Source organism: Eptatretus burgeri, chromosome 4, assembly GCF_056783735.1.
Source record: "Eptatretus burgeri isolate ZD-2024b chromosome 4, Ebu_testis_v1, whole genome shotgun sequence".
NCBI lineage: Eukaryota > Metazoa > Chordata > Myxini > Myxiniformes > Myxinidae > Eptatretus > Eptatretus burgeri.
In genome coordinates this window covers 52,316,365-52,333,351 of record NC_140964.1, presented here as the reverse complement: position 1 = coordinate 52,333,351, position 16,987 = coordinate 52,316,365, and the positions used below count along the sequence as shown (strand labels likewise).

Here is a 16,987-nt window from a genome sequence, read left to right as displayed (position 1 = left end):
ATGAGGTCGAATGTTTTGTCCCACCATCGCAGGCTGACCAGGTCTTATATGTTACGGGATCGTCCTGTTTCATCCTTTTCCTGGACACCATTTGCGTGACGTCACACACCTACTTTATAACTCAGGAATCGGAAAGACACATCATATCTATTTTGTAGGGTATGAAGGGATAGGTCGTCCTGTTTCATACTTTTTCCGGGCTCCATTTGTGGCCATGCCGTGTCCCACCTTCATGTCCGTGAGGTGTCGATGTCTCTCCCCAGTGGATGGAGGATTGTGAAGTGTTGAGGATGGTGGAAGGGGTGTGTGGGATGGTGGTGGGTATTGTGGGGGTAATGATGGATTGGGGAGTGGGTGGGGGGAGGTACCCTGAACGTTTTAGGATCTGAGGTCAAAACCGCTTGAAGGAGTAGATGATACATACTGAACATACTCTCCATGATAAATAGATGGTGGTTCATTTTTTTTGATAATAGATAATTAGTTCCAGGTGCTCTTGTAACTGCTGGGCAATGGTAACAGGTGTTTGATTCACTGCTCAAATCGTCCATGTGCATATGCTGGGAGTTGGGTAGAGACGGTGGTAGTTTCAAGCGACCGCTGTTTCTTCCTCTTAATCATGGGGATGGCATCCTCTCTCAATCGTGGCAGATAACCACAAGATCTAGCCATCTCTGTTGTTCCATAACGTGCTCTGTAACATGTTATAAGCACAAGAGCGAACTTTTTGTAGGCCCGATCCACACTCGGTTATTTCGGAGAAACCTCGTCGAATTTCTGGCAAACTTTGGGTCTTTCGGCCATTGGTTTAGCAGAAATCGATCTCGGTTTGTATTACTGTACTACACAAGCACCAAGGACACACCGACTCAGCATATTTGTGGAAAATCGAAAATTATTCGCCGTTTCAGTTCAATCGTACCGAGATGTAACCCATACAAAATATGAATCTGGTGGTCCACTTCCATGTGTGATGTCACGGCTACTCGGAAGAAAAATAAGATGTCGACTTTTAATCGCAAATTTACCGATTTTATCATTCGGAAATTGGGAAAAAGACATCATATCTATTTTGTCGGGTATGAAGGGATGGATTAACATTGAGGTGGACTGACCGTTCGGGTTCCCCTTTATGAGAAATTGAGGTGTTACTCACTTATTCCGATATACGGATTTGTTTCTTAACACATTTTTAAATCCTCGTGGAGGATCTAAAAGTCTTACTCACGTTGTTGTTCTTATGGAATTTTTTGTTTCACAGCCTCCAGTTTTCATCGAAACTTCCTGAAACTTGGCATATACAGTATATGTATAAATACCCCGCGCAGACAGTAACCATCTCTGATTTTGAAAATTCCTCCTAGAAAAAAAAGTTATGACGTCAAAATATCTCGGCTAATGGAAATCGCCTAAAAAATTATCTCAAACTAGGCAAGCTTTTTGAATTCTGTTTTGCGGGAATCGAACAGGGCATTAGCAGAGATGAATTAGCGCACATATGATACATCACTATGACGTCATATCAATTTTTATGACGTCATCATTAAGAGGACGAGGATCTTAGCTCATTTGAGCTTGTTTGTAACAAAATGGACAATTCAGATACTTAATTACAACTCAGTGTATCAAGTAACTATACAGTTTATCAAGCGATGTATGTGCCGCTTTTAGCTTGTCGACGATGAAGTTGAGATGAGCTATTAAAGCCGTAACAATGTTCTTCAGTCCTTCCTTCCTACCTTTCTTCCTTCCTCCTTCATTCCTTCCTATTGTGATTCCATGAGCATTTTTCGTTTTTTTCCCTACTCCAAGGCGGCTCAACGGAACGTTTTGAAACTCGGCAAGATAATTCGTGACGTCGATCCAAAAAAAAAAACAAAAAAAACAATGGAGCCCTTTTTTCAGTTTCCATCCAGGTGGTGAGATAATTAGCTAATTAGTTAATGAGGTGGGGATAGAGAGGACACAATCCTTTTCATCCCTTTTATTATTTTAGTCCTTTTAAGACCCTTTGGACCTCTTTAGACTCTTCAAGACCCTTTAAAACCCTAAGACATTTTAAGATCCTTTATAACCCTTTAGACCCTTTAGACCCTTTCTGAACCTTATAACCTTAAGATCCCCATGACCGTCCATTGGGACCATAATCTGTGCAGAGCATTGGTGCTGCCTAAGCAGTCTTCTTGGCTTTTGGGCACAATCCTGGACGGGTCGCCACTCCAATACAGTATACCAGCAAGCTGGCACTCATTTTGCCGACCTCAGAAGGATGACAGGCAGAGTCAACCCCACCTGGTATTAATTCAACAGCCGAGTGGGATTTGAACTCAGGTTTCTAGGATTCCAAGCCAACCACCCTAACAGTAAGCCAACACCAGGCATATCCCCAAGACCCTTTAGAGTGTCGACCCTTTAGAACCCTCAGATCCTTTTCGACCCCTAAGCCAATCTTCATCACCTAATGCAGCCTGACTATGACCACCCTCCATTGGGAAACGAGCGTCTGTCCCACTTGGGACTATTCGTTTTATTTGAAGTGTCAGATATTCACATCGATTGCTGACAGCGTTTATTTTGGGTAGTTGATAAGTTGTAAACTTTTGAAAAGATAACTAAAATGCTCACGTGAAATAAACACCGCGCTGTGCCCCTTTCATGTTGGTGATAAAGCTAACTCCATCAAAATAGTGGTGTGACTGTGTGACATCATACGGTTACGTGACTGAGGAACTATACAATTTCAAAGCCACGGTGCCGTGTCTAATGTCATTGCAGGTGCTGACGTCAACATTTTCAAGTTACTGCCCATACCATGGAAAAAGGACTTCTTCATCGGCTGCTGGGAAAGGTGGGTGTTGGGAAAGGGCGATATCTTATTTATCTTATAAGTATTTTCAAGTGTTCATGTGTGTGCGTTTTTGTACATTTGTTATTTCACGGCCGAACCGTATAGCATCAAGAGACCCTAAAGTTTGGGTGTAGGTGCTTCAGAATCTGGGCAAGGTTTCAAGCTGCGGTACCAAATGTGAGCCTTGATGTCTGCTTCGAGGCCACTAAAGGCCACTCTAAAGTGTGTTTTGGGATGTGGGGTCAGGTAGTGCTGCCGCTGGCCCGCAGGCAAAAGGTAACCACCATGAGGCCCATAATGCCATAGCATTTAAATGTCAAACACGTCCTGAAACCACTACCGGGAAAAGGTCACCCAAGCCTGGCAGCGCTGGGTAGCCCCCACCCCAGATAGCACCCCGGGCAGCGCTGGGTAGCCCGCACTCATCGTTAATATTTTAATATAATTATTTCTGATTGTTTTTTTATTTCTACACATAAATGAACCATCATAACTGACATGAATTGTACCGTACGTGATGTTGATAGCCTGTGAAGCGGACTGAGTCACACTTGTGTATTCCAATTTCTGAGATCACACCAAAGAGAAAAGTTTGAAAGGATTTTTGAAAAATCTTAAGCAAACAGAAAAATAAACTTATTAGCTATACAGTGCTGGATTTAGACTTGGTGAGGCCCAAAGCTGGATAAAGCCTGGAGGGAGGCCCCTCGTTAAAAAATTACACCAGAAGGTCGCACAAAAATTGAAAACATATATATATACCTTTTAATTATTTCTCAAATCATCCAAAATTGATTCTCTTACTCTATTAGCCATAAGCTGTACAAGTTCATCACATATTGTCTTAGACAAATATGAAGGAGACCCAGGTCCTCTGTGTCCATATTGTTTTATGTGGTTGAAAAGAAATGGATCAAACTTAGCAAGTAATTCTAACAGGCCAAGGTAGTTGCCATTATTTGGCGATTTGGCGGCTTAATGGCGGTTTTCGTCATGATGGTTTCCTGAACCAAGGTAGCAGTTCTTTAGGCCTCATTCACACATTTTTACACGTCTTCTCACATTTTTGAGGCCCCTGCGGATTGTGAGGCCATAAGCTGTAGCTTGTTTAGCTTATGCCTAAATCCGGTACTGTAGCTATACTAATAAGTGTGTGTGTGTGTGTGTGTGTGTGTGTGTGTGTGTGTGTGTGTGTGTGTGTGTGTGTGTGTGTGTGTGTGTGTGTGTGTGTGTGTGTGTGTGTGTGTGTGTGTGTAATATGTCACGTATAGCATTGTTTTCTGGAAATAGTGGGGGGCGGATCCATAGCTAGATTGTTGTAAATGTAATATGGTTCATGTGATTCGAGTAAGTTAGATTGCCATGTAACAGGGACCTGTTAGAGCAAGTCATTCTGTTACACGTGACACTCAGGAGGAAGCGTATGTAATTTATCAACAGGATAGTCAGAGTAAAAAATGGTATGCGTAAACACCTCTTGTTTGTGGGTGGGACCAGGTGAGGACTTCCCATCACAAAAGGCACACATGTCACACGTGTGTGAAAAGGCCTTCATAATCTGTCTGGCCAGTGTGTGTCAGCCATGGTGATGTAATGTGCTGTCTGGCCTGGAAGCAGGTAATGGATATAGTTTTTTTTTATTGAGGCTGCCCTGTGGGAGGGATGGCCTGGAGGATGACTTTGCCAAGGAGGACAGATGGGAGAGGAATAATAAGGGCCTGAAGAGAAAGAGTACACAAGAAGTACCAGTGTGCAGGATGACTCAAGTGTGAAGAAAAAGGAGACAAAAGCAACCTTGGAGATAGAGGAGAGAATGGAGACTCCAAAACTCCTGGGGAAAGAGAAGATGAAGGAGAGCTGAGAAGACAGACACCAGAGCTCCCGGTGTTCAGGAGATGAGAAGGAGGGTCACGAGGGCTGTTTCACGGTGCAAGTCCCGAGGTGCCATTCATCGTTGGCTTATTCCGTCGCTAGTTTACTCCGTCGCTATTCGAGACGGGCGACATCATCTCCTTCCACCTGCACATCATAGTCAAAGGAAAGTCTTCACCTGCAATTTAAATGATTGCAGAATTGTGATCTGTAACACCCAGTGTGGGTGAGGTTTTATTAATTTCTCATCATTGTATGTAAGTTTGTGTGTCCCCATTTCCCTGTTTGTGTCTTTTAATTCCCATGGTTTGTTCCGAACTGCTTGTCTTGTCCACCTCCCCCACCCCATATTCAAACACCACCTGTCGTTGGGGGGAGAGTGGGGTGGGGAGAGAGCGTGGGGGAGGGAGAGAGTATGGGGTGAGGGAAAGAGAAAGAGGGAGGAGGTGTGGGGAGGAATAGAGAAAGAAAGGTGAGGAGGGAGGCGAAGTGAGAAAAGTGAATGTTATGCCTCATGACCACACACACACACACACACACACACACACACACACACACACACACACACACACACACACACACACACACACACACACACACACACACACACACACACACACACACACACACACACACACACACACACACACACGCATATACTAGCGGAAGCTGTAAGCATACGCGAACCGTGCTTTCCCATTGTCTTGGATCGCTCACCTACATTGTGTTTTGCTGATTTATTTGTATTTTATTTTGCGGATGCTTTCCAACAGTTCTGTGATTTCTTTTTCCTGGTGTATGTATATCTTTTTTTGTTATTACCTCTGCCACCGAAGTTGGGAAGCTGTTTTCACCCCTGTCTGTCTGATTGTTTGTGTGCAGGATATCTCAAAAAGTTGTGGAGTGTGGACGGATTCGGATGAAACTTGGTGGACAGGTTTGGTGGTGACAAGGACGAAATGATACAATTTTGGTGAAGGTCTGACTCCAGATCCGGATCCGAGAAGTATTTAATGTCTAAAGTGATTCTTCACCATTGTGAGATTGTGCCATAAACGATTTTTCTCATGATATTTCAAAAATCGATTGGGCCTGATATGTTTAGTCACCGACAACCAGACCATGGAACAGGTTAGAACAGGTTTACATGATTCCTGTAGCCAGTCACAGATCTGATCTGGCCTGACCTGATCTGGCCGACAAATACTATGATACAACTTTTGACAAAAACAAGTGTGCAGATCTGTGAACCTTTTGCCGTGTGTAGTTTTGCCATGTAGATGAAGCAAATATGAACATGGGTGGTCGTGCAGAAACGAACTTTGCAGATTTGCGGTCAGCTATGAGAGTAGAGCGTGAGAGCCCCGCAGTGATGGTCCTGCAGTATGGATCTCACCACGTCGCTAGCCGTAACACGAGAAGGCATGAGGTGGTGGGAGGGATGACCTTGGTGCATGCTGTGTGGGCTTAATGGTTAGGGTGGTGGACTTGGGATCCGAGGATCCTGAGTTCAAATCCCCCTTGGCTGTTGAATTAATACTAGGTGTGGTTGACTCAGCGTGTCATCCTTCTGAGGTTGGCAAAATGAGTACCAGCTTGCTGGTATCCTGTGTTGGAGCCGCGACCCGTGCAGGATTGTGCCCAATAGGCAAGGAGACTGCTTGGGCAGCACCAACGCTCTGCACAGAGTTTGCTCCCAATGGATGGATGGATATGGACGTGTGGAGAGGTGCAGCGTGTGAGGTGTGAAAGTTTGATGCCGGTTCTCATTGGTGACTCTCTTGATTCTTTGCTGCTCTGAGTTCAAGAGTGTGAGGTGTGGAAGTATGATGGGGGTGTTGAAAAGGACTGCTGGCGAAGTCTGCCGATGCTTTGGAGTTTAGAGGGAGCAAGAAAGATACAGTTTGGGGGGAATTTCAGTGGGTATGTGGTGACCATGTCCAGGAGCCCTTCCTTAGCGATCTTCCCATTTCTCTGTCAGACTGTGCCGCTCGATGCTCCAGCTCCAGTCCCATCCTCAACTCCAAATTCCTTTCTCCATTCCGACCCAAGACTCCTTCGGATGGCTCCCAGATGTGTTTCATACTTGCTTGCCTGCCTGGCATGGCATTTTATAGGTGCGTTGCCTGTCGTCTAACATGTCCACGCTTCTGTGATCCAGCAGCGCTCATTGTCTGGTACAGGATGCGGTCGCCTTGCTGTATCGATGTTGATGCTCGCTCGCTCGCTCGCTCGCTGTGTAGAACAAAATACTATGATACAACTACCCCATTGTTTTATGTGATTTGATATGTGATACTCCGGGGGTTTCCAAAATCGGTCACTATGTAAAACTTCTCTCTCAAAACACTCGTTTGTATTTGAGGTCAATACTCGTTGGGTTGGGGGGGGGGGAGTGGTGATGGATAAAAGTTGAGAAACAATGTCTTGGACACAAATAGGATGATCAAAAGCATGATGCGTCATGTGCGATTCATTCCCTATGCGCTTTAGACAGATATCGTCAGATATCATGCATGCCCGCAGAATAAAAACTTCACTGGGATTGGCATTTACACTAACGGCGCATTGACACAAGCATTCAGTGAACCACAATAACCAAGAAAGAGACAGGGTCAAGCTGTAACAAGATTACTGGTTTACAAATCAGACGTGATATGGGGTCCGGACGCTCAATTAACACAGTAACACATTAGGCTAAGCTATGGACAAACAAGGGAAGAAGAAAATAACATAATATAATGAGAGAAAGAAAGAATCTTGTGGCACGCCTCGTCAATCTGGTACTTTGTTGTTCTTTTTTGATGCTCTGAGTTAGTTTATAAGGGTAGAATATGGGACAACAATATGGTACTCGGCAGGTCGACTCAGTGGGCTTGTGATGGCGAGAACTTGTGCAACGCCTCCTCCCACTCGGCAGCACAGGTTGCTCGGCTCATCCTTGCACTGACAGTCACCCGGATAACTGAGAGAGAGAAGAGAGTTTTAGAAATCCAGAAATTTCTCATGATGGGTGGAGCCGGTGAGCTGCGTTCAAGGACCACAGACAACTTCAATGCCTTGTCCTGACCATTTTTTTTCTCACATGACCTCAAGGAAGATCTTCTCTTTAGGTGTACCTTTCACACCTTCCCTGTTAATAAAACTCCACTCACTCACTGACTGTGATGGTCCTGAGAACTATCTCCCGTGGAGACCGGCCGTTTTTGAACATGATGTCTTTTGTAACTAAAGTGTGAAGTTGAGGCCAAAAATTACCCATTTCGTTGGAGTTTCGTCTGGAGCTTGCCATGGTCTCTGTGCCATGGTCCGGTGAGGTCTGACATACCACATCTTGAGGTTTATTTAATAAGCCACCTGGGTCCTGTCATGTCGTGATGATCTTTGCTGCTTTATATTTGTTATCCTTTCTTGTTTTCATCCTCCACAAAATCAGTCAAGTGAGTAATAACACATTATTGTCTCTGGTTGATCGTATTCTGGTTGGTAGGAGATCCCTGCATTTTGACGTTCATCGCGGTTCTCATGATGTCACGTTCGCCATTCTTTTGAAACGTGGATTGTTCTGTTTTTTTTTTTCTGTTCTGGATTGTGATTCTGGCTTTGAAAACATCCCGTGGTTCGTTTGATTTGTCTTTGCAGTCAACGTTGTATTTAATGAAGCAGTTACAAGACCCCATCTCTGTGCCTGCAAGTGACATTTCTTGGTATAACGGTTGACACGGGTGGTGACATTCAAGCTATCATTTGCTACGAGCTACGCTTTCACCAGTATACTGACCGACTGACACTCACTCACTCACTCACTCAATATGTCACTCTTTTAAATATTTAGTATTTTAGAAGTGAGCGAGAAAGTTACAGCTTTTCATACTGATGTAACTCAAAACCGTGATTCCAGGAAAACTTACAAAACTATCCGTAAATGTCTGTCAATGGAAATATCCAGAAACAAATGTCAGCCGGTGCAGCCTCACTCTAGCTCACAGAGGGCCACATGACCAAACGCAATGGCACGTCACGTCATCAAGTCTTGCACAGGCACAATAGCCCCCAAAGGAAGTAAGTGTTTCTCCATATTATGGTGATGTGATTCGAGAAGTATCTATCCAGCTACTAGAATTTTAAAACTAATTCTTCTCCATTGAGAGATGGGTCTCCAAAGGGTGTATATACAAGGTGTCTCTAAAGGGTGTATATACAGGGTGTCCCTAAAGGGTGTATATACAGGGTGTCCCTAAAGGGTGTATATACAGGGTGTCCCTAAAGGGTGTATATACAGGGTGTCTCGAAAGGGTGTATATACAGGGTGTCTCTAAAGGGTGTATATACAGGGTGTCTCTAAAGGGTGTATATACAGGGTGTCTCTAAAGGGTTTATATACAGGGTGTCTCTAAAGGGTGTATATACAGGGTGTCTCCAAAGGGTGTGTATACAGGGTGTATATACGGGGTGTCTCTAAAGGGTGTATATACAGGGTGTCTCTAAAGGGTGTATATACAGGGTGTCTCTAAAGGGTGTATATACAGGGTGTCTCTAAAGGGTGTATATACAGGGTGTCTCTAAAGGGTGTATATACAGGGTGTCTCTAAAGGGTGTATATACAGGGTGTCTCTAAAGGGTGTATATACAGGGTGTCTCTAAAGGGTGTATATACAGGGTGTCTCTAAAGGGTGTATATACAGGGTGTCTCTAAAGGGTGTATATACAGGGTGTCTCTAAAGGGTGTATATACAGGGTGTCTCTAAAGGGTGTATATACAGGGTGTCTCTAAAGGGTGTGTATATACAGGGTGTCTCTAAAGGGTGTGTATATACAGGGTGTCTCCAAAGGGTGTGTATATACAGGGTGTCTCTAAAGGGTGTATATACAGGGTGTCTCTAAAGGGTGTATATACAGGGTGTCTCTAAAGGGTGTATATACAGGGTGTCTCTAAAGGGTGTATATACAGGGTGTCTCTAAAGGGTGTATATACAGGGTGTCTCTAAAGGGTGTATATACAGGGTGTCTCTAAAGGGTGTATATACAGGGTGTCTCTAAAGGGTGTATATACAGGGTGTCTCTAAAGGGTGTGTATATACAGGGTGTCTCTAAAGGGTGTATATACAGGGTGTCTCTAAAGGGTGTATATACAGGGTGTCTCTAAAGGGTGTATATACAGGGTGTCTCTAAAGGGTGTATATACAGGGTGTCTCTAAAGGGTGTGTATATACAGGGTGTATATACAGGGTGTCTCTCAAGGGTGTATATACAGGGTGTCTCCAAAGGGTGCATATACAGGGTGTCTATAAAGGGTGTATATACAGGGTGTCTCTAAAGGGTGTATATACAGGGTGTCTCGAAAGGGTGTGTATATACAGGGTGTCTCGAAAGGGTGTGTATATACAGGGTGTCTCTAAAGGGTGTCTCTAAAGGGTGTGCATATACACTGTGTCTCTAAAGGGTGTGTATATACAGGGTGTCTCTAAAGGGTGTATATACAGGGTGTCTCTAAAGGGTGTATATACAGGGTGTCTCTAAAGGGTGTATATACAGGGTGTCTCTAAAGGGTGTATATACAGGGTGTCTCTAAAGGGTGTATATACAGGGTGTCTCTAAAGGGTGTATATACAGGGTGTCTCTAAAGGGTGTATATACAGGGTGTCTCTAAAGGGTGTATATACAGGGTGTCTCTAAAGGGTGTATATACAGGGTGTCTCTAAAGGGTGTATATACAGGGTGTCTCTAAAGGGTGTATATACAGGGTGTCTCTAAAGGGTGTATATACAGGGTGTCCCTAAAGGGTGTATATACAGGGTGTCTCTAAAGGGTGTATATACAGGGTGTCTCTAAAGGGTGTATATACAGGGTGTCTCTAAAGGGTGTATATACAGGGTGTCCCTAAAGGGTGTATCTACAGGGTGTCTCTAAAGGGTGTATATACAGGGTGTCACTAAAGGGTGTATATACAGGGTGTCTCTAAAGGGTGTGTATACAGGGTGTCTCCAAAGGGTGTGTACATACAGGGTGTCTCTAAAGGGTGTATATATACAGGGTGTCACTAGAGGGTGTGGAAACAGGGTGTCTCTAAAGGGTGTATATACAGGGTGTCTCTAAAGGGTGTGTATACAGGGTGTCTCTAAAGGGTGTGTATATAAAGGGTGTCTCTAAAGGGTGTATATATACAGGGTGTCACTAAAGGGTGTGTATACAGGGTGTCTCCAAAGGGTGTGTATATACAGGGTGTCTCTAAAGGGTGTATATACAGGGTGTCTCTAAAGGGTGTATATACAGGGTGTCTCTAAACGGTGTATATACAGGGTGTATATACAGGGTGTCTCCAAAGGGTGTGTATACAGGGTGTCTCCAAAGGGTGTGTATACAGGGTGTCTCCAAAGGGTGTGTATACAGGGTGTCTCCAAATGGTGTGTATATACAGGGTGTCTCCAAAGGGTGTGTATACAGGGTGTCTCCAAAGGGTGTGTATATACAGGGTGTCTCCAAAGGGTGTGTATATACAGGGTGTATATATACAGGGTGTCACTAAAGGGTGTATATACAGGGTGTCTCTAAAGGGTGTGTATACAGGGTGTCTCTAAAGGGTGTGTATATACAGGGTGTCTCCAAAGGGTGTGTATATACAGGGTGTCTCTAAAGGGTGTGTATATACAGGGTGTATATACAGGGTGTCTCTAAAGGGTGTATATACAGGGTGTCTCTAAAGGGTGTGTATATACAGGGTGTCTCTAAAGGGTGTGTATATACAGGGTGTCTCTAAAGGGTGTGTATATACAGGGTGTCTCTAAAGGGTGTGTATATACAGGGTGTCTCCAAAGGGTGTGTATATACAGGGTGTCTCTAAAGGGTGTGTATATACAGGGTGTCTCTAAAGGGTGTATATACAGGGTGTCTCTAAAGGGTGTATATACAGGGTGTCTCTAAAGGGTGTGTATATACAGGGTGTCTCTAAAGGGTGTGTATATACAGGGTGTCTCTAAAGGGTGTATATACAGGGTGTCTCTAAAGGGTGTATATACAGGGTGTCTCCAAAGGGTTTATATACAGGGTGTCTCGAAAGGGTGTGTATATACAGGGTGTCTCGAAAGGGTGTATATACAGGGTGTCTCTAAAGGGTGTGCATATACAGGGTGTCTCTAAAGGGTGTGTATATACAGGGTGTCTCTAAAGGGTTTATATACAGGGTGTATATACAGGGTGTATATACAGGGTGTCTCTAAAGGGTGTATATACAGGGTGTATATACAGGGTGTATATACAGGGTGTATATACAGGGTGTATATACAGGGTGTAGAACAGGGTGTATATACAGGGTATCTCAAAAGGGTGTGTATATACAAGGTGTCTCGAAAGGGTGTATATACAGGGTGTCTCGAAAGGGTGTGTATATACAGGGTGTCTCGAAAGGGTGTGTATATACAGGGTGTCTCTAAAGGGTGTGTATATACAGGGTGTCTCTAAAGGGTGTGTATATACAGTGTGTCTCTAAAGGGTGTGTATATACAGGGTGTCTCTAAAGGGTGTATATACAGGGTGTATATACAGGGTGTCTCTAAAGGGTTTATATACAGGGTGTATATACAGGGTGTCTCGAAAGGGTGTGTATATACAAGGTGTCTCAAGGGTGTATATACAGGGTGTCTCGAAAGGGTGTGTATATACAAGGTGTCTCAAGGGTGTATATACAGGGTGTCTCGAAAGGGTGTGTATATACAGGGTGTCTCGAAAGGGTGTATATACAGGGTGTCTCTAAAGGGTGTGTATATACAGGGTGTCTCTAAAGGGTGTGTATATACAGGGTGTCTCTAAAGGGTGTGTATATACAGGGTGTCTCTAAAGGGTGTGTATATACAGGGTGTCTCTAAAGGGTGTGTATATACAGGGTGTCTCTAAAGGGTGTGTATATACAGGGTGTCTCTAAAGGGTGTATATACAGGGTGTCTCTAAAGGGTGTATATACAGGGTGTCTCTAAAGGGTGTGTATATACCGTGTGTCTCTAAAGGGTGTGTATATACAGGGTGTCTCTAAAGGGTGTGTATATACAGTGTGTCTCTAAAGGGTGTGTATATACAGGGTGTCTCTAAAGGGTGTGTATATACAGGGTGTCTCGAAAGGGTGTGTATATACAGGGTGTCTCTAAAGGGTGTCTCTAAAGGGTGTGCATATACACTGTGTCTCTAAAGGGTGTGTATATACAGGGTGTCTCTAAAGGGTGTGTATATACAGGGTGTCTCTAAAGGGTGTGTATATACAGGGTGTCTCTAAAGGGTGTATATACAGGGTGTATATACAGGGTGTCTCTAAAGGGTTTATATACAGGGTGTATATACAGGGTGTCTCGAAAGGGTGTGTATATACAAGGTGTCTCAAGGGTGTATATACAGGGTGTCTCGAAAGGGTGTGTATATACAGGGTGTCTCTAAAGGGTGTGTATATACAAGGTGTCTCGAAAGGGGGTATATACAGGGTGTCTCTAAAGGGTGTGTATATACAGGGTGTATATACAGGGTGTATATACAGGGTGTATATACAGGGTGTCTCTAAAGGGTGTGTATATACAAGGTGTCCCGAAAGGGTGTATATACAGGGTGTATATACAGGGTGTATATACAGGAGGGTGTATATACAGGGTATCTCTAAAGGGTGTATATACAGGGTGTCCCTAAAGGGTGTATATACAGGGTGTCTCTAAAGGGTGTATATACAGGGTGTCTCTGAAGGGTGTATATACAGGGTGTCTATAAAGGGTGTATATACAGGGTGTCCCTAAAGGGTGTATATACAGGGTGTCTCTAAAGGGTGTATATACAGGGTGTCTCTAAAGGGTGTATATACAGGGTGTCTCTAAAGGGTGTATATACAGGGTGTCTCTAAAGGGTGTATATACAGGGTGTCTCTAAAGGGTGTATATACAGGGTGTCTCTAAAGGGTGTATATACAGGGTGTCTCTAAAGGGTGTATATACAGGGTGTCTCTAAAGGGTGTATATACAGGGTGTCTCTAAAGGGTGTATATACAGGGTGTCTCAAAAGGGTGTATATACAGGGTGTCTCTAAAGGGTGTATATACAGGGTGTCTCTAAAGGGTTTATATACAGGGTGTCTCTAAAGGGTGTATATACAGGGTGTCTCCAAAGGGTGTGTATACAGGGTGTATATACGGGGTGTCTCTAAAGGGTGTATATACAGGGTGTCTCTAAAGGGTGTATATACAGGGTGTCTCTAAAGGGTGTGTATATACAGGGTGTCTCTAAAGGGTGTATATACAGGGTGTCTCTAAAGGGTGTATATACAGGGTGTCTCTAAAGGGTGTATATACAGGGTGTCTCTAAAGGGTGTATATACAGGGTGTCTCTAAAGGGTGTATATACAGGGTGTCTCTAAAGGGTGTATATACAGGGTGTCTCTAAAGGGTGTATATACAGGGTGTCTCTAAAGGGTGTATATACAGGGTGTCTCTAAAGGGTGTATATACAGGGTGTCTCTAAAGGGTGTGTATACAGGGTGTCTCTAAAGGGTGTGTATATACAGGGTGTCTCTAAAGGGTGTGTATATACAGGGTGTCTCTAAAGGGTGTATATACAGGGTGTCTCTAAAGGGTGTATATACAGGGTGTCTCTAAAGGGTGTGTATATACAGGGTGTCTCTAAAGGGTGTGTATATACAGGGTGTCTCTAAAGGGTGTGTATATACAGGGTGTCTCTAAAGGGTGTATATACAGGGTGTCTCTAAAGGGTGTATATACAGGGTGTCTCTAAAGGGTGTATATACAGGGTGTCTCTAAAGGGTGTGTATATACAGGGTGTCTCTAAAGGGTGTATATACAGGGTGTCTCTAAAGGGTGTATATACAGGGTGTCTCTAAAGGGTGTATATACAGGGTGTCTCAAAAGGGTGTATATACAGGGTGTCTCGAAAAAGGTGTGTATATACAGGGTGTATATACAGGGTGTCTCTAAAGGGTGTATATACAGGGTGTCTCTAAAGGGTGTATATACAGGGTGTCTCTAAAGGGTGTGTATATACAGGGTGTCTCTAAAGGGTGTATATACAGGGTGTCTCTAAAGGGTGTATATACAGGGTGTCTCTAAAGGGTGTATATACAGGGTGTCTCTAAAGGGTGTATATACAGGGTGTCTCTAAAGGGTGTATATACAGGGTGTCTCTAAAGGGTGTGTATATACAGGGTGTCTCTAAAGGGTGTATATACAGGGTGTCTCTAAAGGGTGTATATACAGGGTGTCTCTAAAGGGTGTATATACAGGGTGTCTCTAAAGGGTGTATATACAGGGTGTCTCTAAAGGGTGTATATACAGGGTGTCTCTAAAGGGTGTATATACAGGGTGTCTCTAAAGGGTGTATATACAGGGTGTCTCTAAAGGGTGTGTATATACAGGGTGTCTCTAAAGGGTGTGTATATACAGGGTGTCTCTAAAGGGTGTATATACAGGGTGTCTCTAAAGGGTGTATATGCAGGGTGTCTCTAAAGGGTGTATATACAGGGTGTCTCTAAAGGGTGTGTATACAGGGTGTCTCTAAAGGGTGTGTATATACAGGGTGTCTCTAAAGGGTGTATATACAGGGTGTCTCTAAAGGGTGTGCATATACACTGTGTCTCTAAAGGGTGTGTATATACAGGGTGTCTCTAAAGGGTGTGTATATACAGGGTGTCTCTAAAGGGTGTGTATATACAGGGTGTCTCTAAAGGGTGTATATACAGGGTGTCTCTAAAGGGTGTGTATATACAGGGTGTCTCTAAAGGGTGTATATACAGGGTGTCTCTAAAGGGTGTATATACAGGGTGTCTCGAAAGGGTGTATATACAGGGTGTCTCGAAAGGGTGTATATACAGGGTGTCTCTAAAGGGTGTGCATATACAGGGTGTCTCTAAAGGGTGTGTATATACAGGGTGTCTCTAAAGGGTTTATATACAGGGTGTCTCTAAAGGGTGTATATACAGGGTGTCTCCAAAGGGTGTGTATACAGGGTGTATATACGGGGTGTCTCTAAAGGGTGTATATACAGGGTGTCTCTAAAGGGTGTATATACAGGGTGTCTATAAAGGGTGTATATACAGGGTGTCTCTAAAGGGTGTATATACAGGGTGTCTCTAAAGGGTGTATATACAGGGTGTCTATAAAGGGTGTATATACAGGGTGTCCCTAAAGGGTGTATATACAGGGTGTCCCTAAAGGGTGTATATACAGGGTGTATATTGATACAGGGTGTCCCTAAAGTCTCCATAGATAATTTAACACTTTCAGCAAAATGTCTCCCGAAATTCTTCATAAATAGCTTATATCTTCTTTTTTTTCAGATTCCCTTTAAGAATGCCTTTGTCAAAAGAAGAACAAATTGAAATCATTCTCATGGCTGGTTCGGGAAGCTGTCGCAAGGTTGCAATCGACTTTAACAGGAAACATGGCAAGCACATCACACACGACACATACGACAACATTCAGAACATGGATCATTTAAAGCAGGGGTCTCCAACCTGCGGCCCGCGGGTCACATGCGGCCCCTTAGACGGATTTATGCGGCCCGCGGTGCCATATTAAGTTTACATTACAATACGGCCCACGATACCGCCCAAAAAAGGTTGGAGATCCCTGATTTAAAGGAATGCATTCGAAGTGGAATTACTTGCATAATGCCAGATGTGTTGACACGAGTTCAACATGAGTGGGAGAGACGACTTCGTGTGTGTTTACAATGAAATGGCAATCATGTCGAGAGCGTTTTGTAAATAAAGTTACATTTTGCTAAAAGTGTTAATTTTCCCTATGTATGGAGACTTTTGGGATATACAGTATATATATATATATATATATATATATATATATATATATATATATATATATATATATATATATATATATATATATATATAATTTAGGTTTTTTTTGTTGTTTTTTTTTTTCTTTAACCACGCATGAGTACCTGAGTACCAGTTGTGTGAACTCCTGGTCATAGGTCACATGATTTGGCAGCTATGATATTTTTTGAAGAATAAACCTTTAAAATCATCTTCTCCAGAATGGATTGACAGATCGAGGGAAAACTTCACCCATATTTTCCCCAAGCCTTGGGGCTACCAGGGTGTTCACGAATAATTAATAGGTCACATGGTCTGGCAGTCATATTGGATTGAATGAAAATCTTCAAAAAATTATTTCTCTTGAACCGCTTTATCAATTCACATGAAACGTCACAAGTATGATCGAGTAGTCATGGGGAATATAGGCTTTAAATTTCAACCTGATCAGACGCA

General features: G+C 43.3%; 1 long non-coding RNA gene across 2 annotated transcripts; it reads left to right on the top strand.

Annotated features, from left to right (window-relative positions):
- The first annotated feature begins 5,601 nt into the window (after positions 1-5,601).
- LOC147028066 (uncharacterized) lies at positions 5,602-16,492 on the top strand. 2 transcript variants are annotated; one of them, XR_015056909.1, is made up of 3 exons: positions 5,602-5,699; positions 6,702-6,837; positions 16,034-16,492. It is a non-coding gene; the product is annotated as an uncharacterized LOC147028066 (long non-coding RNA). The 2 variants fall into 2 exon arrangements; XR_015056908.1 differs by having other exon boundaries at positions 5,607-5,726.
- Positions 16,493-16,987: the final 495 nt, after the last annotated feature.